Genomic DNA, 25,317 nt, shown 5'->3' on the forward strand with positions numbered 1-25,317 from the left:
GCCACCCTCAGAGGCCCCGACGCTGCTGGTGACATGGGCTGTGTGCAGAATGCGCCATCAGCGCTCTGCTCCGTCGTGGGGTTTCCTAGGGCGTGTTTTACAGACCTGGGTCGTTTTCAGTGATGCTCCCACGTACAGGAAGAAAATGTTATCTTACTGTAACATTACTTTCTCCAATATTCCTTGGGATCCAGGGAGAAACGGCCCCAAGTGGCTCTGTAAATGACAACACCACAGTTCAGCTGAAACTGTTCTGTGAGTGGGAAGGGGAACAGCATGAAATTCCTTAGCTTTTAAGCCACTGAATCCGAGTGAGCCTTCTGGACTGGCTTTGTTTATTATCTCAGGGGGGTGTGTGTGTGTGTCTGTCTCAGTATGAGTCCACACCCTGCTCTGGCTTCCTGGTTTTGTCCCTTGTTAGGGGTCTGGATCCTGGTTTGAGGGGAGACCCCGCTAGTTAGGAAAGAAAGGAAGTGGAAGGATTGAGCGTTCTCAGAGACCTCCTGAGAGGGCCCTGTAACTGCATGTGGCGAAGACGCTCCTCGAAACTGATCGCTTAGTTTGAAGTCTGTTTCAGAGCCACCTGCAAGCTTGTCTAGAAGTGCAGGGCTGAGTGCTGTGTGCCCCTCTCTATCAAACCAGTCCGTCCTAAGGGAAATCAACCCTGAATGCTCATTGAAAGGACTGATGCTGAAGCTGAAGCTCCAGTACTTCGGCCACCTGATATGAAGAGTCAGCTAATTAGAAAAGACCCTGATGCTGGGAAAGATCGAAGGCGTGAGAAGGGGACGACAGAGGATGAGATGGTTGGACGGCATCACCAGCTCAATGGACATGAGTTTGAGTAAACTCGGGAGTTGGTGATGGACAGGCCTGGTGTGCTGCGGTCCATGGGGTCGCAAGGAGTCGGACACAACTTAGCGACTGAACAACAGCTGTCTGTTAGTTAAGCTGAGCTGGCTATTTGGGTACTGAAGGAGATCTCACCTTGAAAATGGCCAAATGCAGGTCTCCTATGTCCTAAAAACTGGTTTTTGCCTATGCAGTGAGAGGAAGTGGCTTTCTAAGAGGAACCTGCTTTTCTCTCCCTATGCCCTTGAGATGTAAACATTCTGACAGTTCCTGAGACTGAAGAGAAAAGAGGGAAAGCAGGAAAACTGAGATCTCTGTGTGGGTGTCTGTTATAGAGGTATGTCTTTACCTACAGATAGTGTCAAAATTATTCAGTAATGTGTAAATGAGCTCTGTGACTGGCTTAAAGGAAATCAAGTGCTTACCAAAAATACAAAAGAAACCTCCCCAAATGAATTTCAGGTTCATGAGATCTGGGAAGCACTCAGTATTAAATATCTGATTTGAAAGTTTAAGCTTGTTAAATTTAGTTAATGCAGACATGTTTCAAGAGTCATCAACTATAATTTTATTATACTTAAGAAAGTTAATAAGATCTTATTAATTCTGTTACAAAATTCATGAGCAAGGAAAGTAACTTGATACAATGACTTAACTTGAAGTTAAATGTAATTGAGATAAGAGTTTTGGGAGTTGAGCTCTTGGGGAATAACTGTTTTAGGAACTCTACTTAAAAATAATCTCTCCATATTTTGGCAACTTGAAAGTTTTGTTAAATTAAGTTAAATGATGGGAAGTCACTGTTTGAATTGCTAATTGCTAAACAAGTCTAAGTTTACCCACTTTTTTTTAAGAGAGAAGAACTAAGTATGTTTGAGTTTATTAGAAACATCTTACACCACACTGAGGACAGAAGTTATTCTATGAGATGATGTGTGTTTCTGGAGGCTGTGGAGTACGTAAGTTTTCTAATCAGGAAGCACTGGTATGATCACAAATCCTTGCTTCTGTTTTTGCTGGAGATTAAGGTTCTTAAGGGCTGCTGTGGTTTAGTTGCTCAGTCATGACTGACTCTTTTGTGACCCCATGGACTGTAACCGCCAGGCTCCTCTGTCCATAGATTTCTCCAGGCAAGAATACTGGAGTGGTTGCCATTTCCTTCTGCAGGGGATCTGCCCCACCCAGGGATCCAACATGTGTCTTCTGCATTGGCAGGTGAGTTCTTTACCACTGAGCCACTAGGGAAGCCCTTTTAAGGGTGAAAAGCTATAATATACATATATGTATATATTTTAAGCCACTAAAATAAGTGAAACATTTCAGTATACAAGGAAAGATATGAGAAATGAAAATGCATTTTGTTAAGGGGAAAAGTAACTTGGTCCTGAAGTTGGTTATTTCTAAATAGGAAAGAAAATAAGGGACAAACTAATACGGGAAAAGGAAAGTTGTGACAGGTTTGTAACAAAGGAGCCCAGAACCCCAAAATGTTTAAGAGATTAAACTAGGATTGTTTGGTATGTTTAATTACATGGGAAGCACTGTCAAAACTTTCTTAGGTTATAATGTATGGGTAAATGTTGTTATTATATTCTAGAAATTGTATGGAATTCTGAAAAATCTGGTGGTCCTGATAACGAAACTAGAATTTTGACATTTTAATTGAGATCTGTGTTTACCAAGACTCACCTCCCAGATAGCTCCTTGTTATGTCACATAATTGTCTCTTTTTTTGTAATTTTTATTTTATATTGAAGTACAGTTGATTAACAATGTTGTGTTAGTTTCAGGTGTACAACAAAGTGATTCAGTTATACATGTACATGGATCTATTCATTTTCAATTTTTTTCCAAGTTAGGTTGTTATAGGATATTGAGCAGAGTTCCCTTCCCTGTACTATATAGTAGGTCCTTGTTGGTTATCCGTGTTAAGTACTGCAGTGTATACACGGCCATCCCAAATTTCCTAACTATCCCAATTATGTTACATAATTGTAAAGTTTAATTATGAAAAGTATACTCAAGTAAGTTTGTTTTTGCAGCTTATCACAGCAGTCTATGTTTGAATAAGACTGTGCATACTGGACAAGGCATTTATAGGACTGTCTCCAACCTAGATGGAAGGACCCATACAAGGTCCTTTTTTTGTTTTTTTATTAAGGACCAGTGGCATTTTTACTGAAGTACAGTTTATCTTGTGTCAGGCGTACAGCATAGTGATTCAGTTATACATATGCCTACATCTGTCCTTTTTCAAAGACGTTTTCCTTATGGACTCAGAGGATATTTGGTGTAGTTCCCTGTGCTATACAATAGGTCCTTGTTGTTTATTTTATATAATAGTCTGTATATGTTAACTTCAAACTCCTAATTTACCTACTAAGTATCCCTGACTCGCTCAGGCACAGTGAAACTGAAGGGAACTGATTCCAGTTCATACGTGAGTTTTACCTGAGAGCTGTCCGTTCTGAACACCAAGAGCACCGCACCGCACAGCGCCTTCCTGCTCCCCGTCTTTAAGAAGCCTCCCCTGGGAGACAGAGGGTGAGCGTTCAGGTGTGCGCACCGCTGCGCGTGCTCCTTGTCTGGCCCGCGGCGGGCGCCTTACGGACGCTGCTCTGCCCGTCACCACTACCTGCCGTCAGCCAGGTCTGTCTCGCGGATGGTGGGCCGGGGGCTCTCCTTTCTTACCTGCCAGGCAGCAAGGACAGAGCCCCTGTCATCATCCGCGAGTCTGCAGAGACGCTCTTCCTCTCCTTTCCTCATTATACAAGTGACCCTTGGGTCCACTTAAAGGTCGAATTTATTCAATAAATATACTGGATTATTTTTTTTGACATTTGCAACAATTTGAAAAAAGTCAGACAAACCACATAGCCCAGAAACATGGAAACAAGTCAGGATGGCCATAAATGCATGAAACGTGTAGATAGGCTTACGCTGTCTAAAATTAACAAAGTGTTAGTGTTCGTCTTGTAGTTGGAGACACTGGGTTCCACCCATCACAGGTAAGTGTCTTTTTGTGTAGCCATGTTTCCAGCACTGTTATTAGGAATGTGGCCGTAACACTCTGTGCCATAAGAAATGTACAACTACTCATTCATTAAGGTCTCCGCTGCTGGCACCTGAAGAACCCACAACCAGAGGTGTGAGCTGAGTCTTACTTGGGGGCCTCACTGAGAACAACAGCCTGGGAGGCTGCCCTGAAAGGTAAGGGAGGAGATCCCTGCTAGTCACAAAACCGGCACCGAGGTCCGAGATGGTAGTGCTTTTCCGTGATGACAGGACGCAGGCACGGGGGCTCAGGGAGGTCGTCCGCAGCCGTGCACCTGCATGGGCAGAGGCTGGGGCCTGTCGTCTCCCTGCCAAGCCCGCGGACTCTCGCCGGGCCAGCTGCATGGCTGCCGGCTGCAGCGTTCTCCATCCACTGCCCCCTGGGGCCAGGAGTCCTCGGGCCTGGGTCAGATGAGAAGAGGCCAGTGTGTTATTTTGGTTTAAGCCTGCCGATAGATAACCTGAAATTCTCTGGGCTGCCTGTCTTAACTCGTCAATTATGACCCAGGAGGTATTCTCCCAGCTTCTTCCTGTCTCTAGAGTTTACTAGTACAGTATTCAGTATAGAGTTATATATATATCTGATTGAGGTAGCATTAATTTTGTAAAGGCCTGGTTACACACTGGGTAACACAAGAGATAGGCTAGCATGCAGGTAGTAACTTGAATAAAGTCATAAGGAGGGATTTAAGCCATGAGGTTCTAGAACCAAACCAGCTCCCTGAAAGGATCACAAAGACTAGGAGGTGGACGACTTAAGACAGGAACCTCATTTTTCACGTGGGTCATTAAATGTATCCCATTAAAGGATCTTTCTGGTAAGAAAACACCATTAGGTTTGAATTACAGCGCTGGTGCCTCCTTGAGATGCTGTAAGGATATCAAGGGTCATATGATTTTGTGATAACCACTTTTCTCATCATAGAGGCCTCAATTCAGTAGGCTAATAGCCTGATTAATCATTTAAGGCCTTTTGGGTGAACTCACTTAAGGCTTTGATGTGGGCATGTACATCTTCCACTTCTACTGAAGGCATAAAAATAGATGCTAAATGGTCATACCAGGGGAATACAGCTCCCTTGGTAGATTTGCGGAGTTATCTCTAAATCAACATACAGGTGGCCTTGAGCCCTAGGGAATCCTGAAGCTCATCTTCACACCCATCCTGGTGGAGGTCAGGGCCACAGACCAGCGCCCACTGCCGTCAGGTTCCATTGGGGGCAACCCGGGGGACTCCTGGTCACCTCTCTTTAAGGGAAAGGGAACATAATCATATTTTTCATAGGACACCCAGCCTAATTTTCTGGTGTTAGTAGGCTGAGTATCTTGAGTATGATTTAATTGTTCCCATAACTGGGCTGGGGGGTGCTCCTAATAGTCAGGAAGTCACAATTTTTGACTGAAATTTACCTTGTTGCTCTGATTGAGCTTGAGTAACTTTAAGGAGGAAACTCACACTGGTGGCCAAAGTCAGCAAGGATGCTTGACTGGCCAAGTGAGGGACACCCACAGAAACATCAGGAGTGACCCCGACAGAACTTTAACTTCTTTTTCTAAAATTTCTCAGGGCCACCCAGTCAGAGCCTTGGAGAGGAGAAACCCGCAAAGCAGAAATAGTGGAGGCAGTAAGTGACCACAGACCCAAGAACTGGGATGACTTCTAAACCTTGCGTGACTTGTAACCATGATAGAACATTTGATTCATGCACAGAAAGTCTAAGAAATCAACAAAACGTCATAAATGATCATACGGGCGAGGCCACACGCGGGGCAGCCGTCTGCTTTCACGGTCGTCTCTCCCGGCCTTGGTGCTTCTCTCCTACCAGAGCGTCGCTGTGAGCTGAGTCTGAGGGCAGCACTTCTCTCTAGACCCGTCCAGTGCAGGGACCTTTCTAGGCGGCAGATAAGAATCCAGGAGTCCGTCACCTTCAGTTTTGCCACGCACGAGCTGCTTAGGTGCAGGTCCTGTCTTCGAGGGTGGAGAGTCCTTTAAATGATACCATTTCTGGTATACAGTCTCCTGGCTGTAGGTTCCCAGACATCTGCTTGTCACTTAAACAAAAGCTACTGTGATAAGGTCCGGGAACAAGCTCATCATGTCCTGTTAATTCACTTAAACCCCTGCAAGAATGTAAACATGCCCCTTTTCATTACTGGCTTCATGTACTGCTTCATCCAGTCTCACTTTCGTCCTCCCAGTATCTCAGAAGGAGATGGGTGTTCTCCCAGAGGGGTGGGTCTGAGGCTGTGGAAGGGCCTCAGGCCAGAATCTGAGCCAGGTGGGGGTTAACTGTTCCATCAGTTCTTTCTGCTCACACAGAGACCTGGCTGGTGTGCCCAGGGGAACTGCTGCGTAACTGCCCAAGGTGAGCAGCCTGTCGGTACAGGAGTTCCCGTCTCTCTGGGGTTCCCAGGGGGCTCCTGGACGGACATCACACTGTCTCTGCTTCTGATGGGGCTGTGGCCCTTCTGCATGGGAATGCCTCCACCAGCGTGAACACATGGAGAGGCCGCCTCCATCTGCCACATGTCAGAGGGACCTTCAGGTAACGCCAGAGTCCCTAGAGAACTGTGTGACGGCATTCCTGGGTTATATGTTGGACGGGTGGTACACCTTGAATCAATCTCCCGAGCTACTGTAAAAGCCTTTGCAGTTGTTTTACTGCATGGTACCGTCTTACCTGGGTGCCAGTGAGGTACCTCATGAGGATACTGAGGTTCGGACAGAAGGAGAGGCTTCCTGTCTGGCCGTATCCCCAGCCCCTGACTTGAGTTCAGCCTTCACCGTGTGTACAGGCGCCCTTCTGGTGCTGTTCCTGAGCAGCCTCTCAGGACGGCTGCTGGGAGGCCAGTGTGGTCTTGGCCATGTGGTCACTGCTGCAGAGTCGGCCTTTGATGCCCCCATAGTAGCAAGCGCCCTGGTGGCAGAATCGCCTCCAGCAATGCTGCTCACATTTACCATTTTGCACAGGCTCTCTCAGGACGCTGAACGTCCTGTTCCGGAAGCATCCCTAACCCGTGTCTCCCCCAGAAGGCGGCGGTGTCTGTCAGTACTAGCGGACTTCCTCTGCACACTGGCAGGTTCTCATCAGTGCTGTTCCCTCAGCCTGTTGAACGAGGAGACGTCAGACAAAACTCTGTTTTCCAGGACAGCATGGGAGAAACAGACGGTGCAGCCCGCCGGGTGCCCCCACGAGGTTCTCGCAGACACGAGCCACAGTGAGTAAGGAACCCAAAATCAGGATTGTCAGTCGGGCTTCCTTGAAGGTCAGTCCTGGGAAACAGGATTTTCATTGCTGTTGTCTGCTTCTTCTGGGAGCCAGGCGCTGGGTTGGTTGTTACACCTGTGGAGAGTTGGTGAGAGCAAGACCACCTCAGGAGAAGGCAGTGGGCTTGAATAATGTGTGTGATGAGAGATTAGAAAAGCCTCCACGGAGTGGGAGACAGCGATGGTGAGAGTGTGACCTGAGGCCGTCCCTTCTGTGGTCGGACTCAGTGATCCTTGGCTACTGAAGCCGGCTCCGGGTGGTGATGTCCAGTTGGCCGGTAGGAACCACAGGGTCCCTGGGTTAAAACTCCTCGTGTGGCATCTCTGTTTTCACGTGCAAAGAGAATAAAAGGGTAAATAATACTGGGATGCCCCAAGGCGAGGGCCTTTGCCAGGAGGTTTTTTAAGGTCTCTGTGGCTTCAGAATGTTTTTTCTTGCAAAGAGGCTCAGCTGGGCCTTGTCTAAGGGAGTCACATGATAGCGGGGCCACTGAAGACGGTTTTGGAATCGGTTCCTGCAGCAGCCTGGAAAGCCCCTGACCTGCGTGTGTCTCGGGCGTAGGGAAAGCCAGCGTCTCCACTGCCAACTAACAGTCTTTCAGGTGACCTGTCACATCAGCCCTACAGACTGTCATTTTCCCTGGGACACTCTGTCCCTTCGAAGCTGGTTCTGAAGCACGGGCTCTCTTGCTAGAAACTGAACGTGACAGCAAATCACCTGCACGTTGTATCCGAGCTGACTCGGGAGGAGACGCTGGGTCACCTGGGTCCGTTTAGCATCTGAGGAAGGGGCTCTCGGTACAGCTCTGCAGCACCGCGCTGCCATCCGTCCCACATGGAGACGCTGCACAGCGCCGCAGAGACCGCAGGAGAGAGGCCGCCGTCCTAGCGACAAGGGCAGTGAGGGGTGGGGTTGGCAGTGAAGAGCAGCGAGTGGTGACGACAGCGTCGCTCGAGCCCTCGAGCCCGACCTCGCGCCCGTCCAGGGGGTTCACTGGCGGAGAGAGTTACAGGGGTGGTGCAACTGGCCTTTCTCAACGTGAGCCAGTGTCAAAAGTTTCGCTCCTCTGTGGCTTCCTGCCTCCATGGGTACTGATGAGTATCAGGCAGGGCCTCGTTCTCGTCTCTGGTCATTGCAATGGGAATGCATTTTCCTTGTCAGGAGGATCACGTGCCTGTAACTGTCAAGGTGCTCAGCCCGGTAGATCTTCCTCTGCGCTACCCTGATCATGGGTCGCATAGAGTCTCGTCTTTCAAGTCTAAGAACATTTCCCCTTAGGAGGAAGGGGAGCCTGGCCTTCATAAGCTTCTAATCTCCTTCTATTGGGTGAACAAGGCACTTTGTACTAGAAAGGGGGAGCTCCTTCCTTAAAGTTCTCCTAAGGAAAATCCTAAAGAGCTTTAACAGGTACATTAAAACCCCACCATTTGCATTAAGCACCGCTCCACAGGCAGAAGCCCCAGATTTTGGTCAGGTTTAAACCTGAAAATCTGCCCCCCCATCTGTTAGGGCTTTAATTGTTTTTCTCTGTATTTTCTTTTCTACTTCTCCCCGTGTGTTAAAGAGGAAAGACTCCCAGTGTTCCCTTGGAGCAGCCTCATTCTTGTCTAACTTTGGATTCTGGTCTGAGATCTAGTCTGTTTTAAAATCTTTCTTTATTTTCTACAGTTCCTTCTCCAATGACTTTTTCTTCTTAAACCCACAGTAAAAGCAAGTGCTAGGTTCCTTTGTCAGTCGAGGACTGAACGAGGGTTTATTAATTGTAGCCTGACCTTGATTACTTAATTGGTACAACCGCAGGTTCACAGTTTTTATAGATGTAGGTCTCTCTTTCAGTAGTTTTGAAAAGTTGGTCAGCCAGCATGGTAAGGGCATTTTATGTAATGCTGACCAAGCTGAGTTGTGTTTTTTACATAGAGCAGCCAGCTCCTCATTGACACCTTCTAAAACAGTGGAGTTAAGCAAAGGATCATTTTGACTGTTAGAGAACGTTCAGGCATCGTGCCACAATAGTGTTTGAAAGCTCTCAAACCTCATAGTCCAGGACTCATCTTGTCTTTGTTTGCACTCCTGAATCTTTGTCCAGGCTACAGCTTGGGGGAAAGACTTGGAGATAAGTAATTTATGAATTAATGGCATTCGCTTTGAACCTGTGAACCATGGGAACCGAAATGGTTGAGAGGTGTTTCCACTCTGCTTTGTCTCTCCTTCCCCTCGCTTTACTTTCAGGAGGGAATAGCTGCAGTAATGGATACAGATCTGCACACCGGGGCTCACAGGTTTGGGTGTTTACCTCGAATTTCTTTGCAAATCCCAACAGGTCCTGACTAGGACTGGGAAGCCGCCTCGCCAAAGCCCTCAGTTTTGCTCGAGTCCGGGGTGTGTCTAAGCACAGACGACAGCTCACCTCTTCCTGTGGTAGGTTCTTCCTTAAAGGGGATGTAATTACTTCTGACTGTACTTCCTCTTTTACTGGGGGAGTGGAAGCAGGAGGCAAGGTGATGGAGAGAGAAGGGATCAGGCAGTTCAGGGCAGTGAGGACTTGAGGCAGGAGCAGAGGGAGAGGCAGCTTTGAAAAATTCTGGTACTGTATCTTTTGGTTGATTTCCTATAAAAGTTTATCATTTCCTCTTTAGGAGCATCTAAATATCAATAAGCATTCCATTCAGACTGTCTGATCAACAAACTGACTGTTTGTTGAGATAAAAATCACTAGTGATGATCCCAGGGTGGGCCAGCCTGCTGGCTGTGATCATAGGTTGCAGCCTAGAGTCATGTCTCTACCTTCTGTAGTCTAAATCCACCATGGGTGGTTGGAACAGGCTGGCTGGCCCTTACCTGTGTCCCCAGCTGAGCAAGTTTTTAATTCAGATGAGTGGGTTTCCCTCTGCAGACAGCAGTCCAGTGTGAAGACTCACCTCCACCATGCCCATGAGTTTCCCAGCTGTCCAAGAAAGCCACCACTGACCGGAAGAAGACAGTTCATACCAGCTTGCTGCTCCAAAGAAGGGACATCTTCATGTGTGTTCTAGTAGCCCCTGTTCACGCAGCCAATTCAAGGAAAAATGACACATCAGTCTCACACCTAATTCCCAGTCCAGCCACACTCAGTGTTTTTGACTCAGCCTTCCTCGCCTCTCTCAACTAGAGTAACCCAGGTACCGCTTCTTGATACTAACCTGCTCCTCCAGTGCAGGATTTATGCACCAGCAAATAAGATAGGATCAGCCAATAGCAGGAGATCTGAGACCCGGGAGACTCCCCAGGGAGGCGAGTGGGCACAGGAGCCTCCCTGCCAAGTTCTGGCAAAGGGGAGACGTCTGCTCTGGGTCCCCTCAGGGTCACCAAAACCACTGACCGGAGAAAAACATACAGCTTAACTTGCAAGTTTTAGGTTCTTTGGGGACCTTACTGAGGACTTGCTAGCCCAGCCTCTCAGAGGAGGGTAGAACAGAGCCAAGGTGTAGACATTTTTTGCTGGAAGGAAAAAAAAACAAGGATTACTGCTCATCACACACACAAACCCCAGACATTTCAGGTTAATCATTTCACTGCTTTTCTGTGTGTGGGAAGATGCAAGACTCTGGCCTCCCTGCAGTTATACTCCAGACATGCACATAAGCTGTCTGGGCTGGGGCCCAGAGCCCAGAGGGTCTCCTAACCCCCTCGGGACAGCGGGCGCTGGGGGCTCCTCAGGGCCCAGTGCTCTGCATTGACTGGAGTGGCCGCCGTGCTCCGCGTCCAGACTGCCTAAACCGCAGTGCTGCTCCGCACTGTCAGCGTGTGAGTGCCTGTAAAAGAAAAATGCGTGCTCACGCTGCCTTTGATGCCTACTGTTATTACACGTAGGACACCTACATTGGTTTATGTCATAATATGGATGTCCTGATGGATGACTCACCTTGAAAACGCCCATCATAGTTTGTAAACATCCTCTTCCTAATGATCTTAACATTTCCCTACTTACTTTATTATAAAAATGCTGTCTGGTACATACAACATAGAAAATGCGTCGATGAACTGTTATTGGTAAGGCTTCTGGTCAGTAGTGGGCTCCTTGCAGTTACGTTGCCAGGGAGTCAACAGGTACATACAGGAGAGTGAGAGCTGCCAAGATGGCAGAGCAGGAAGACCCAAAGCTCACCTCCTTTCGTGGGCAAACAAAAACTACAGCTTGCAAAGAAACTGCTGGTGACAAAGAGCAGAACCTACTGGAAGAGATCTACAGGATCTAAAGAAGGAACCACAGGATGGGGGCAGGCAGAGTCGGAGTGTAGTCAGGACCCACGGGGAGGGGGAACGTGGAGGTCACCTCCTGCCACAAACTCATCGGAACACATCCACGTGTGGAGAGCAGTTCCCGTGGAAAATGAGTTGGAAACTGCCAGCGCCGCAGTACAACCGAGGCTGTCGGGCAGACACGTAACCCGGTAGGACGGGAAGAGAACCACCAGGGCAGGACCGCCGGGGAGGGGCTAAGAAGGGAGATTGTGTGGTGGACGCGCCCTTGGGAGTGGGCCAGTCACACCACAGGCCGGGCATCTGAGTCCCGGGAGCCTGCCTGGAGGAGGCAGGCGTCCCCAGAAGGCTGAAGACGTCTGGCTGCTTCCACAAGGAGCACACAGGTGCTGGCTCCACTGGACAAGGTGGAGAGACAGCTCACCCAGTGGCAGCCACCTTGCCAGGCTCCCCACCCTGAGCTGAGCAACACCCCAGCACCACACTCCATGCCACACCTTGGCCGCCAGGTCCTGGGGAAAGACTCGATCTGGGGACACAGGTGGCCCAGGGGCCTGGCGTGAGGGCCAGTTGGGTGGCGGCCGTTGTTGGCACTCAGTACTGCAGAGGTAGCCCAGCCCTCTGACGCAGGGGGGCCCCGTGAACCCCACGGTCCCCCACTCCCATCTGAGCAGACCCTCTCCCCCACCATGACACGCCCTCTCCTTGCACTAGATCCAGGACGACCCCCGCGGGCGAGACGTGGCAGTGCCACGTGTGAGCAGGGGCGCAGACTCCAGCACAGAGCTCTGAACACACCTGAGCCCCACTTGCCCCCGCAGCGGCCCCAGTGCAGGAAGAAGGAACAAAGCCAGCTCCCGGCGGCCCTCAGGGCGTCCACTCCACCTTGGAGCAGACACTCCCCCCGGCAGAGAAGTCCTGCCCACCCCTGCAGAGGCTCTGCTCCTCCAGCACCACGGTGACGGTGGCCAGCACACCCTGGATACAGCCCGTACAGGGATGCTCCCACGTACGGACACCCCTTCCAAGTCACAGCAGCTCACTTCCACCTAAATCCATAGATACAGAGATTTAAGTACAATGAAAAGGCAGAGGAACGACTCTCAACTGAAAGACAGAAAAACCCTGAAGAAATAACGAACCCAAGGTAGTCTACCAGACAATGAATTTAAAATGTTGGTAATAAAAATGCCAGCTGAACTAAGAACTAATCTAAGCACAGATCATTTTAACAAGGAGCTAGAATGTAAAGACAACCTAATCAAAAATAGGTAATGAAATCTGAGATTAAAAAGCACCCTAGAAGCAATGAATCCCAGACTAAATGACATAGAAGAACACATAAGTGAACTGAAAGAGTAGAAATCACCCAATCAGAACAGCTGACAGAAAGACAAATGAAAAAATACCAGAACAATACACAGGATCCATGGGATTAAATGGGCTTCCCCTGTGGCTCAGCTGGTAAAGAATCCGCCTGCAATGCAGGAGACCTGGGTTCGGTCCCTGGGTTGGGAAGATCCCCTGGAGAAGGGAAAGGCTACCCACTCCAGTGTTCTGGCCTGGAGAATTCCACGGACAGTCCATGGGGTCACAAAGAGTCGGACATGACTGAGCGACTTTCACTTTCACATGGGATTAAACTGTGTCAGCATCTACATTGTAGAGATTACCCGCAAGGAAAAGAAAGGGGGACCAAGTGTACCCTAACACACTGCTGACTAGGAGGTTTTACAGAAACTGCCGCCAGTGGCCAGGGATTTGTTACATAAGTGAATACTGAAAGCTCTAGTGAATAACGTTTGGGTAACAAAACACATATTAATGCATCTCTGGTCAATAATGTGTAAGAAATTATGGCTGAAAACTTCCCAAACCTTAAGAAGGAAACAGACAGCCAGGTACAGGAAGCACAGAAGTTCCCAAACAAGATGCATAAAGACAGACCCACACTGAGACACAGAATAATTAAAAGTTACAAAGGATTCAAAGCAGCAACAGGAGAGCAATCAAATACAAGGGAAGCCTGTAAGGCTTCAGCTGATCCCTTTGCAGAAAATCTGCAGCCTGAAAGGAGTGGCATGATGCATGTAAAATTCCAAAAGGGAAAACCTGCAACCAAGGAAACTGCCCCCGTAGGAGCACCAGACAGGACAGAAGGGGAGAAAGGATGTCTCAGGCAGTCAGAAAACAAAGAAATTCAGCAATACTGAATTTCCTGAATTCCTGATTCAGGAAAGGGAAAGCCCAACAGGAAAGACAAATACGCTAAGGATTTAAGGTCACTTAAACCAGTATGTGTATCAATGGGCTGGTTCAAAATCAAGGCTGTATATTGTCACCCTGCTGATTTAACTTATATGCAGAGGATATCATGTGAAATATGGGACTGGATGAACCACAAACTGGAGTCAAGATTGCTGGCAGAAACAACCTCAGATATGCAGATGATACCACACTAATGGCAGAAAGTGAAGAGGAACTAAAGAGCCTCTTGATGAAAGTGAAAGAGGAGAGTGAAAAAGCTGGCTTAAAACTCAACATTTAGCAAAACTAAGATTATGGCATCTTGTCCCATCACTTCATTGCAAATAGATGTGGAGAAAGTGGAAGCAGTGACAGATTTCATTTTCTTGGGCTCCAAAAATCACTACAGATGGTGACTGTAGCCACAAAATTAAAAGACGCTTGTTCCTTGGAAGAAAAGCTATGACAAACCTAGACAGTGTATTAAAAAGCAGAGACATCACTTTGCCAACAAAAGTCTGTATAGTCAAAGCTATATATGGTTTTTCCAGCAGTTACATACAGATGTGAGGACTGGACCATAAAGAAAGCTGAGTGCTGAAGAATTGATGCTTTCAAACTGTGATGCTGGGGAAGACTCTTGAGAGTCCCTTGGACAGCAGTGAGATCAAATCAGTCAATCCTAAAGGAAGTCAACCCTAAATGTTCACTGCAAGGACTGATGCTGAAGCTGAAGCTCCAGTACTTTGGCCCCCTGATACAGAGAGCCAGTTCATTGGAAAAGACCCTGTTGCTGGGGAAGATTGAGGGCAGGAGGAGAAGGGGGCAACAGAGGATGAGATGGTTGGATGACATCACTAACTCAATGGACATGAGTCTGAGCAGACTCCGGGAGATAGTGAAGGACATGGCATCCTGGCATGCTGCAGTTTATAGGGTCTCAAAGAGTTGTACGTGAATTAGCAACTGAACAGCAACATAATTGTAAAAGCAGTTACAGCTACTAACAGTAGGAGATAACATCAAAATGTAAAATATAACATCAAACATATAGAGAGTGTACAAGGGGAGTAAAAAAAAAGCAGATATTTTAGAAAGTGTTTGACCTTAAATGACTGTCAGTTTAAAGCAAGTATATTAAATTATGAGTCAACATATGACCCCCATGGTAATCATAAACCAAAACCTATAACAGATACAAGATACACAAAAACCAAAATGAAAGGAAACCAAGCATATTACTAAAGAAAAACCAAACCTCAACAGGGGAAACAAGAAGTGAACAGAAAACCACACACAAAAAAATGGAAAACAAGGAATAAAATGGCACTAAGTATGTAGTTGTTGTTGTTCAGTTACTAAGTCATGTCTGACTGTTTTCGACCCCATGGACTGCAGCACGCCAGGCTCCTCTGTCCTTCACTATCTCCTGCCCATTGAGTCGGTGATGCCATCCAGCCATCTCATCCTCTGTCGTCCCCTTCTCCTCTTGCCTTCAATCTTTCCCAGCATCAGGGTCTTTTCCAGTGAGTTAGCTCTTCCCATCAGGTGACCTAAGTACTGGAGCTTCAGCTTCAGCATCAGTCCTTCCAGTGAATACTCAGGGTTGATCTCCTTTAGGATGGACTGATTCGATCTCCTTGCTGTCCAAGGGACTCTCAAGAGTCTTCTCCAAAAATAAATAAATAAAGAAGAGTCTTCTCCAGCACTGCGATTCAAAAGCATCAGTTGTTAAACCAGTGTGTGTGACATGCTTACCAAAGTGCCTGACACATAGTAAGTTCTCAGTCTCTCCACCCCACCTGCCTCTGAAATTTAATTATAATCAATTAGAATGTTTCTTCTTTATCAAATCTGAATGTCTTATTCCACTTAAAGTCAATTTCTTTATTCTTAACAGTTTTTGATAAAAGATGAATAACTTTCATGTATTTGAAAAATAGTTATAATAAATTATTTTCCCCCCCCGTGACCAGTAATCTTAAATTTTGATTCATGCAGTTAGTAAACAAGCTGAAAACATCGAGTCTTGCAGCACACTGAACACTGCAAAGTCATCTCACCTTCGATTGTCCTCTCAACTTTGCATAGTCCTGTCTATTGGAAAATTTAAAAACGCATATTACTTAGGACTCTAATCAACTATGAATGCTTTAAAAAAAAAAATAGTGAACTAATCCTTACCCATTTTTCCCACTGCCAAATAATTTAAGTTGACTATAGTTTTCATTATGAAGCATCATGTCCTTATATTTTTCCTGTTTGTGATCTGATTCTTAATGAGCCGTAAAAGAAGTTAAGAAATAAGCAAGAAACAGGAGTCAACACAGAAAAAGAAATGTAAACAGAAGCTGTAAAACAAAAAAAAATTTAGGAAGATAAGGACATGGTTCCTTCCTCCCCTTCCTCTTCCCCCTCCTCTCTCCTTTTCTCACAAAGCTCTCCGTCCACTGCAGGAGGTTCAGGAGTCCTTGGGTAGCCCGGAGCTCTGACCCTCACCTAGCTCTGGCGACATCACCTCTGTGACCTCAGACGTGTTGCTGGTCATTACATGAACGTCTTAACTCCCAACATCCACAAGCAACCTCTGGGACTCCACGTGGGCTGTGTGTATATGATACAATGTTTCCCATTCTCTCCAGCTGAGGACTTTCGTTCTGTGTCAGGTTTTAACATCCAGGCCAGGTCTCTGTGCTTAGCGTGTTGAGGGGTGTGATGCTAGGATGTGGGGAGACCCCCACAGTGCGCCTGTCACCAGTTTCGCTCTGATGTGTTACCCTCCGCTAGACACTGTCTCCAACCAAGAGTGTAGCAGTTGCTGCAGGTCTGACCTGCCTGACTTGTCTTTGTACCATGAACGTGGTTGGTCATTTCAGGTAATCTGACTCCTGTTTCCACTGTGTTAACAGCTCACCTCTGTCACGCGGCGTCTGGGGCCACCAGATGCCACACAGGAATTGCACACAAAGGAGAAAGAATAGGGGCAGGAGAGTGGATTGAGTGGCTCTGAGCTGTCTTAGCTGGCATCCTGCTCTCTGTGTGGTAGACACAGCTGTTTGCACCAATGACATGAGATATTACAGAGTTCTCTCTGTCGTGAACAAATAAGTTAAAATCTCTCTGCCTTATTTTTTTTCCCCATGGGAGGTGGATAGCTGAACCCCCTAGTGGAGCCCACAGAATAAAGAGGAAAAGATATAACAGCTGTTTCTGCCTGTGAAAGTCATTTTTGTTTACTCTAGACATAGAACAGAAATCACTGCAGAAACATATTGAAGCATTAGTGCATGTTGGTGGGGGTAGGGGGAGAATTAATTACTGTGTCCCGGGCTGTCCCGAAGCATCACACTCACATACAAAGACTTTTGTTCTTGTTGTTGTTCAGTTGCTCAGTTGTGCCCAACTCTTTGCAACCCATGGACTCCAGCAAGCCAGGCTTCCCTGTCCTTCACTGTCTCCCAGAGCTTACTCAAACCTTTGTCCATGGAGTCAGTGATGCCATCCAACCATCTCACCCTCTGTCGCCTCCTCCTCCTGCCTTCAATCTTTCCCAGCATCAGGGTCTTTTCCAGTGAGTCAGTTCTTCACATCAGGTGGCCAAAGTATCGGAGCTTCACCTTCAGCATCAGCCCTTCTAATGAATATTCAGGGTTGATTTCCTTTAGGATTGACAGGTTTGATCTCCTTGTTGTCCAAGGGACTCTCAGGCATCTTCTCCAACACCACAGTTCAAAGGTATCAAAGACTTTAACTTCAGCCATTTGTATTTTAACATTTTCGTAACATAAAAATGTAACCAGGAAAACTAACTTTAGACCTTACATTGAAGAAACTTATCATTAGGAAGTTGTTGAAAGCTATCAGCCTCATGATGTTAAAATTGCTGTAGAAGCCGATATGTTGCTTGATTTTGTTTGAAGTCTAGTGGCCCAGAGTAGAAAGTGGAGCTCGTCAAGGCTGCAGGATTTCACACTAAGCCTTGACTGTGAGGTTGTCAATGAAGGAAAGTTACACAGCTCAAAATAGCCTGGAGTTAAAACTCCCCTCTGGGTCCTCCCCACCATTCTATGCAAAACAAATAACTCACCCAAAGGAAAATAAAAGGACATTAGGTTGATTATGCCCATTTCCCAGCCGGTCCAGCCTCTGGCCGATAACTACTCCGAACAATCTTGGAGAAGAACAGGCCCCGTTAAGACAGTAGATTTCCACGTATATGCCTACATATACATACTCTTTTTCTTTTTCTAATAAATTTATTTATCTATTTTTTTACTTTACAATATTGTATTGGTTTTGCCATACATTGACATGAATCCACCATAGGTGTACATGTGTTCCCCTTCCAGAACCCCCCTCTCACCTCCCTCCCCATCCCATCCCTCCGGGTCATTTCGGTGCACCAGCCCCGAGCACCCTGTATCACGCATTGAACCTGGACTGGCGATTCGTTTCACATGATAATTTACATGCTTCAATGCCATTCTCCCATATCATCCTGCCCTCGCCCTCTCCCATTGAGTCCAAAATACTGTTCTATACATCTGTGTCTCTTTTGCTGTCTCGCATACAGGGTTATCTTTACCAATTTACTAAATTCCATATATATGCATTAGTATACTGTATTGGTTTTTCTTTCTGGCTTACTTTACTCTGTGTAATAGGCTCCAGTTTCATCCACCTCATTAGAACTGATTCAAATGCATTCTTTTTAATGGCTGAGTAATATTCCACTGTGTATATGTACCACAGCTTCCTTATCCATTTGTCTGTTGATGGACATCTAGGTTGCTTCCATGTCCTAGCTACTGTAAAAACAGTGCTGTGATGAACATTGGGGTACATGTGTCTCTTTCAATTCTGGTTTCCTTGATGTGTATGCCCAGCAGTGGGATTGCTGGGTCATATGCCAGTTCTGTGTCCAGTTTTTTGAGGAATCTCCACACTGTTCTCCATAGTGGCTGTACTAGTTTGCATTCGCACCAACAGTGTAAGAGGGTTCCCTTTTCTCCACACCCTCTCCAGCATTTATTGCTTGTAGACTTTTGGATAGCAGCCATTCTGACTGGCGTGTAATGGTACCTCATTGTGGTTTTGATTTGCATTTCTCTGATAATGAGTGATGTTGAGCATCTTTTCATGTGTTTGTTTGCTGGAGTCCAGCTCCAGCAGGTCCAGGGGTTCCCTCAGGATGGACGGCGTCGGCGATGCGAATGAGAAGACACAGCGAGTCTCGGTGTTTCCAAGTGTCTCCCAAGTCTCTTCCAACTTTATTATTTTTAAGACAGCTTTTATATTTTTTGTGGTACATAGAAACACATGTAAAGTATAGAGTCATACCAATTCAGCTCAAGGGACATACCAATTCAGCTTAATGGGTATATCTTAATGGGCCTATCAAGTTAGCTCAATGGACCAGCAGCTTCGACCCTCATCGAAGCCGTTTGCATGTCTTTAGTTACAAAAAGCCTCATTTTGTTTACATCATCTTCTGGCCTGGTGGCCTGCTAACACTTTGTGACTCTCTATTGATAAAGGTTGATCAATCAGAATACTTTTGTATAGGGCACATTTGGAAAGAATTCCTCAACAGGAAGTTTTAAGGTAAAACCTGTTTTTGGTAATTTACTCTATGTCTTGAGCTTAACAGAAAGGAATGTAGTTCCATAAAGTCAAAGAACAGCAAGCTGAAATTTAGCTCTAAGTAAGAATCATCAGTTAAATCAACAATTATCTTATTATTTGTATTAAAGCTAAACTTCTATTTATATAAATCCCTAACTATTATGCTTTCATTATATAGGCTAAATATGTTAAGGGTAAAAACATAGTGAGTAAATATAGACTAAGTCACGGTTTCATAAAGCAATATTTCTTATATTTCCTAACAAGCCTTTTTTCCTGCAAAAGGTTTTGTGCCCATAAGGGCTTTCTGTGCAGAGGCTCTCAATGCTGTTTTATTGTTAAGGAGCAGTCATGTATATTAGCTCTAAAGGTACAGGCTTATTTATTAAACAAACTAATATGTTAGCAAAAGGAATTTAGATCAGCATACTCTATATCCCAGATAATTTTATTTAGGGTGCTACCATTCAGGGGCCTTGTTGATTTGAGGTTTCAGAATGATCTCTTTTAGAAGGGAATCAGGAAAGGCCTTTTGCCTAAGTCATAGAAAATAAGAAGAGGTTATTATACTAAACATCAGAAAGACAGATATCTTTAAGGTGAGCGCTGAGGCAGCCTTCCGAGAATCCCTGAGGCCTGAGAAGCCGTGCTCAATCATTCCTCTTTCTCATGACTCTGTCATGGGTGGGATTTCGTGAGCTGGCTCCCAGCAGTTGTTAGCCATCTGTATGTCTTCTTTGGAGAAATGTCTGTTTAGTTATTTGGCCCACTTTTTGATTGGGTCGTTTATTTTTCTGGAATTGAGCTGCAGGAGTTGCTTGTATATTTTTGAGATTAATTCTTTGTCCGTTGCCTCATTTGCTATTATTTTCTCCCATTCTGAAGGCTGTCTTTTCACCTTGCTTATAGTTTCCTTTGTTGTACAGAAGCTTTTAATTTTAATTAGGTCCCATTTGTTTATTTTTGCTTTTATTTCCAATATTCTGGGAGGTGGGTCATAGAGGATCCTGCTGTGGTTTATGTCGGAGAGTGTTTTGCCTATGATTTCTTCTAGGAGCTTTATAGTTTCTGGTCTTATGTTTAGATCTTTAATCCATTTTGAATTTATTTTTGTGTATGATGTTAGAAATTGTTTTAGTTTCATTCTTTTACAAGTGGTTGACCAGTTTTCCCAGCACCACTTGTTAAAGAGATTGTCTTTTCTCCATTGTATATTCTTGCCTCCTTTGTCAAAGATAAGGTGTCCGTAGGTGTATGGATTTATCTCTGGGCTTTCTATTTTGTTCCATTGATCCATATTTCTGTCTTTGTGCCAGTACCATACTGTCTTGATGACTGTGGCTTTGTAGTAGAGCCTGAAGTCAGGCAGGTTGATTCCTCCAGTTCCATTCTTCTTTCTCAAGATTGCTTTGGCTCTTCGAGGTTTTTTGTATTTCCATACAAATTGTGAAATTATTTGTTCTAGTTCTCTGAAAAATACCGTTGGTAGCTTGATAGGGATTGCATTGAATCTATAGATTGCTTTGGGTAGTATACTCATTTTCACTAGATTGATTCTTCCGATCCATGAACATGGTATATTTCTCCATCTATTTGTGTCCTCTTTGATTTCTTTCACCAGTGTTTTATAGTTTTCTATATGTAGGTCTTTTGTTTCTTTACGTAGATATATTCCTAAGTATTTTATTCTTTTCGTTGCGATGGTGAATGGATTTGTTTCCTTAATTTCTCTTTCTGTTTTCTCATTGTTAGTGTATAGGAATGCAAGGGATTTCTGTGTGTTGATTTTTTATCCTGCAACTTTACTATACTATATTTGTTGATTAGCTGTAGTAATTTTCTGGTGGAGTCTTTAGGGTTTTCTATGTAGAGGATCATGTCATCTGTAAACAGTGAGAGTTTTAGTTCTTCTTTTCCAATCTGGATTCCTTTTATTTCTTTTTCTGCTCTGATTGCTGTGGCCAAAACTTCCAAAACTATGTTGAATAGTAGTGGTGAGAGTGGGCACCCTTGCCTTGTTCCTGACTTTAGGGGAAATGCTTTCAGTTTTTCACCATTTAGGATAATGTTTGCTGTGGGTTTGTCATATATAGTTTTTATTATGTTGAGGTATGTTCCTTCTATTCCTGCTTTTGGAGGGTTTTTATCATAAATGGATGTTGAATTTTGTCAAAGGTTTTCTCTGCATCTATTGAAATAATCATATGATTTTTATTTTTCAATTTGTTAATGTGGTGTATCACATTGATTGATTTGCGGATATTGAAGAATCCTTGCATCCTTGGGATAAAGCCCACTTGGTCAAGATGTATGATCTTTTTAATATGTTGTTGGATTCTGTTTGCTAGGATTTTGTTAAGGATTTTTGCATCTATGTTCATCAGTGATATTGGCCTGTAGTTTTCTTTTTTTGTGGCATCTTTTTCAGGTTTTGGTATTAGGGTGATGGTGGCCTCATAGAATGAGTTTGGAAGTTTACCTTCCTCTGCAATTTTCTGGAAGAGTTTGAGTAGGATAGGTGTTAGCTCTTCTCTAAATTTTTGGTAGAATTCAACTGTGAAGCCATCTGGTCCTGGGCTTTTGTTTGTTGGAAGATTTCTGATTACAGTTTCAATTTCCATGCTTGTGATGGGTCTGTTATGATTTTCTATTTCTTCCTGGTTTAGTTTTGGAAAGTTGTACTTTTCTAAGAATTTATCCATTTCTTCCAAGTTGTCCATTTTATTTGCATATAGTTGCTGATAATAGTCTCTTATGATCCTTTGTATTTCTGTGTTGTCTGTTGTGATCTCTCCATTTTCATTTGTAATTTTGTTGATTTGATTTTTCTCCCTTTGTTTCTTGATGAGTCTGGCTAATGGCTTGTCAATTTTATTTATCTTCTCAAAGAACTAGCTTTTGGCTTTGTTGATTTTTGCTATGGTCTCTTTTGTTTCTTTTGCATTTATTTCTGCCCTAATTTTTAAAGATTTCTTTCCTTCTACTAACCCTGGGGTTCTTCATTTCTTTTTTCTCTAGTTGCTTTAAGTGTAGAGTTAGGTTATTTATTTGACTTTTTTCTTGTTTCTTGAGGTGAGCCTGTATTGCTATGAACCTTCCCCTTAGCACTGCTTTTACAGTGTCCCATAGATTGGGTTGTTGTGTTTTCATTTTCATTTGTTTCTATGCACATTTTGATTTGTTTTTTGATTTCTTCTGTGATTTGTTGGTTATTCAGCAGCGTGTTGTTCAGCCTCCATATGTTGGAATTTTTAATAGTTTTTCTCCTGTAATTGACATCTAATCTTACTGCATTGTGGTCAGAAAAGATGCTTGGAATGATTTCAGTTTTTTTGAATTTACCAAGGCTAGATTTATGGCCCAGGATGTGATCTATTCTGGAGAAGGTTCCGTGTGCGCTTGAGAAGAAGGTGAAATTCATTGTTTGGGGGTGAAATGTCCTATAGATATCAATTATGTCTAACTGGTCCATTGTATTATTTAAAGTTTGTGTTTCCTTGTTAATTTTCTGTTTAGTTGATCTATCCATAGGTGTGAGTGGGGTATTAAAGTCTCCCACTATTATTGTGTTGTTGTTAATTTCCCTTTTCATACTTGTTAGCATGTGCCTTACATATTGCGGTGCTCCTATATTGGGTGCATATATATTTATAATTGTTATATTTTCTTCTTGGATTGATCCTTTGATCATTATGTAGTGTCCATCTTTGTCTCTTTTCACAGCCTTTGTTTTAAAGTCTATTTTATCTGATATGAGTATTGCTACTCCTGCTTTCTTTTAGTCTCTATTTGCATGAAATATCTTTTTCCAGCCCTTCACTTTCACTCTGTATGTGTCCCTTGTTTCGAGGTGGATCTCTTGTAGACAACATATATAGGGGTCTTACTTTTGTATCCATTCAGCCAGTCTTTGTCTTTTGGTTGGGGCATTCAACCCATTTACATTTAAGGTAATTATTGATAAGTATGATCCCATTGCCATTTACTTTGTTGTTTTGGGTTCGAGTTTATACACCCTTTCTGTGTTTCCTGTCTAGAGAAGATCCTTTAGCATTTGTTGGAGAGCTAGTTTGGTGGTTTTGAATTCTCTCAGCTTTTGCTTGTCTGTAAAGCTTTTGAATTCTCCTTCATATCTGAATGAGATCCTTGCTGGGTACAGTAATGTGGGTTGTAGATTATTCTCTTTCATTACTTTAAGTATGTCCTGCCATTCCCTTCTAGCCTGAAGAGTTTCTATTGAAAGATCAGCTGTTATCCTTATGGGGATCCCCTTGTGTGTTATTTGTTGTTTTTCCCTTGCTGCTTTTAATATTTGTTTTTTGTGTTTGATCTTTGTTAATTTGATTAATATGTGTCTTGGGGTGTTTCACTTTGGGTTTGTCCTGTTTGGGACTCTCTGGGTTTCTTGGACTTGGGTGATTATTTCCTTCCCTACTTTAGGGAAGTTTTCAACTATTATCTCCTCGAGTATTTTCTCATGGTCTTTCTTTTTGTCTTCTTCTTCTGGGACTCCTATGATTTGTGTGTTGTTACGTTTAACATTATCCCAGAGGTCTCTGAGGTTGTCCTCATTTCTTTTAATTCTTTTTTCTTTTTTCCTCTCTGTTTCATTTATTTCTACCATTCTATCTTCTACCTCACTTATCCTATCTTCTGCCTCCGTTATTCTACTGTTGGTTCCTTCCAGAGTGTTTTTGATCTCATTCATTGCATTATTCATTATATATTGACTCTTTTTTATTTCTTCTAAGTCCTTGTTAACCCTTTCTTGCATCTTCTCGATCCTTGTCTCCAGGTTATTTATCTGTAACTCCAATTTGTTTTCAAGATTTTGGATCATTTTCACTATCATTATTTGGAATTCTTTATCAGGTAGATTCCCTATCTCTTCCTCTTTTGTTTGGTTTGGAGGGCATTTATCCTGTTCCTTTACATGCCGGGTATTTCTCTGCCTTTTCATCTTGTTTATATTGCTGTGTTTGGGGTGGCCTTTCTGTTTTCTGGTAGTTTGTGGTTCCTTTTTATTGTGGAGGTTCCTCGCTGTGGGTGGGGTTAGACGGGTGGCTTGTCAAGGTTTCCTGGTTGGGGAAGCTTGTGTCGGTGTTCTGGTGGGTGGAGCTTGATTTCTTCTCTCTGGAGTGCAATGAAGTGTCCAGTAATGAGTTTTGAGATGTCAGTGGGTTTGATGTGACTTTGAGAAGCCTGTATATTGAAGCTCAGGGCTATGTTCCTGTGTTGCTGGAGCATTTGCATGGTGGTATATCTTACTCTGGAACTTGTTGGCTCTTGGGTGGTGCTTGGTTTCAGTGTAGGTATGGAGGCGTTTGATGAGCTCCTATCGTTTAATGCTTCCTGGAGTCAGGAGTTCTCTGGTGTTCTCAGGATTTGGACTTAAGCCTCCTACCTCTGGTTTTCAGTCTTATTCTTACAGTAGCCTCAAGACTTCTCCATCTCCTTTCAAAGACAATAGGCTGCCTTTCTGGGTGCCTGATGTCCTCTGCCAGCATTCAGAAGTTGTTTTGTGGAATTTGCTTGGCGTCTAAATGTTCTCTTGATGAATTTGTGGGGGAGAAAGTGGTCTCCCCATCCTACTCCTCCGCCATCTTAGGACCTCCTCTCCATGTACGTACTCTTTTCTTGGGTTGGTGCAGCAGCTCACTAATCTGACTGCTGCCCCTTCTCGCCTCCTTAAAGGGGATGTGTTCCTGTAAAGTGCCGGTCTTGTTCTTTTTCTGAACCTCGCCTTCTCTAACTCCCTTACCTACAATCATCTTCCAAACTTCCCAAAACCAGGAGGAGGGATTCACCTTCTCTGCAGTCTGTTTCATTTATAAATGTATGACTCTTTGCATCCCCATGGACTGCAGCCCACCGGGCTCCTCTGTCTGTGGAATTCCACAGCTGAGAACCCTGGAGTGGGTTGCCATCCTCCCCTCCAGGGCTGTAACTGTAGAGCTGCGTGTAAACTATGTGTGATGTGCTTCCCTCTGCAGTGGTGAACTGCTTAGACCCAGGCTCAGTGGAGAACAAC

The 25,317-nt window shown here is 44.6% G+C and overlaps 2 long non-coding RNA genes across 2 annotated transcripts; one reads left to right on the plus strand and one right to left on the minus strand.

Annotated features, from left to right (window-relative positions):
* Positions 1 to 4,247: 4,247 nt before the first annotated feature.
* Positions 4,248 to 11,183, plus strand: LOC145516281 (uncharacterized). Its single transcript, XR_014061257.1, has 5 exons — positions 4,248 to 5,531; positions 6,227 to 6,452; positions 7,055 to 7,125; positions 9,496 to 9,593; positions 10,069 to 11,183. It is a non-coding gene; the product is annotated as an uncharacterized LOC145516281 (long non-coding RNA).
* LOC145516282 (uncharacterized) lies at positions 8,708 to 16,178 on the minus strand. Its single transcript, XR_014061258.1, has 4 exons — positions 16,097 to 16,178; positions 15,846 to 16,012; positions 10,355 to 10,652; positions 8,708 to 10,213 (listed from the first exon to the last, which is right to left on the minus strand). It is a non-coding gene; the product is annotated as an uncharacterized LOC145516282 (long non-coding RNA).
* Between the last annotated feature and the right edge of the window lie 9,139 nt (positions 16,179 to 25,317).

Source organism: Giraffa tippelskirchi, chromosome 8 (assembly GCF_054371585.1).
Source record: "Giraffa tippelskirchi isolate mGirTip1 chromosome 8, T2T-mGirTip1v1.2.pri, whole genome shotgun sequence".
Classification (NCBI taxonomy): Eukaryota; Metazoa; Chordata; class Mammalia; order Artiodactyla; family Giraffidae; genus Giraffa; species Giraffa tippelskirchi.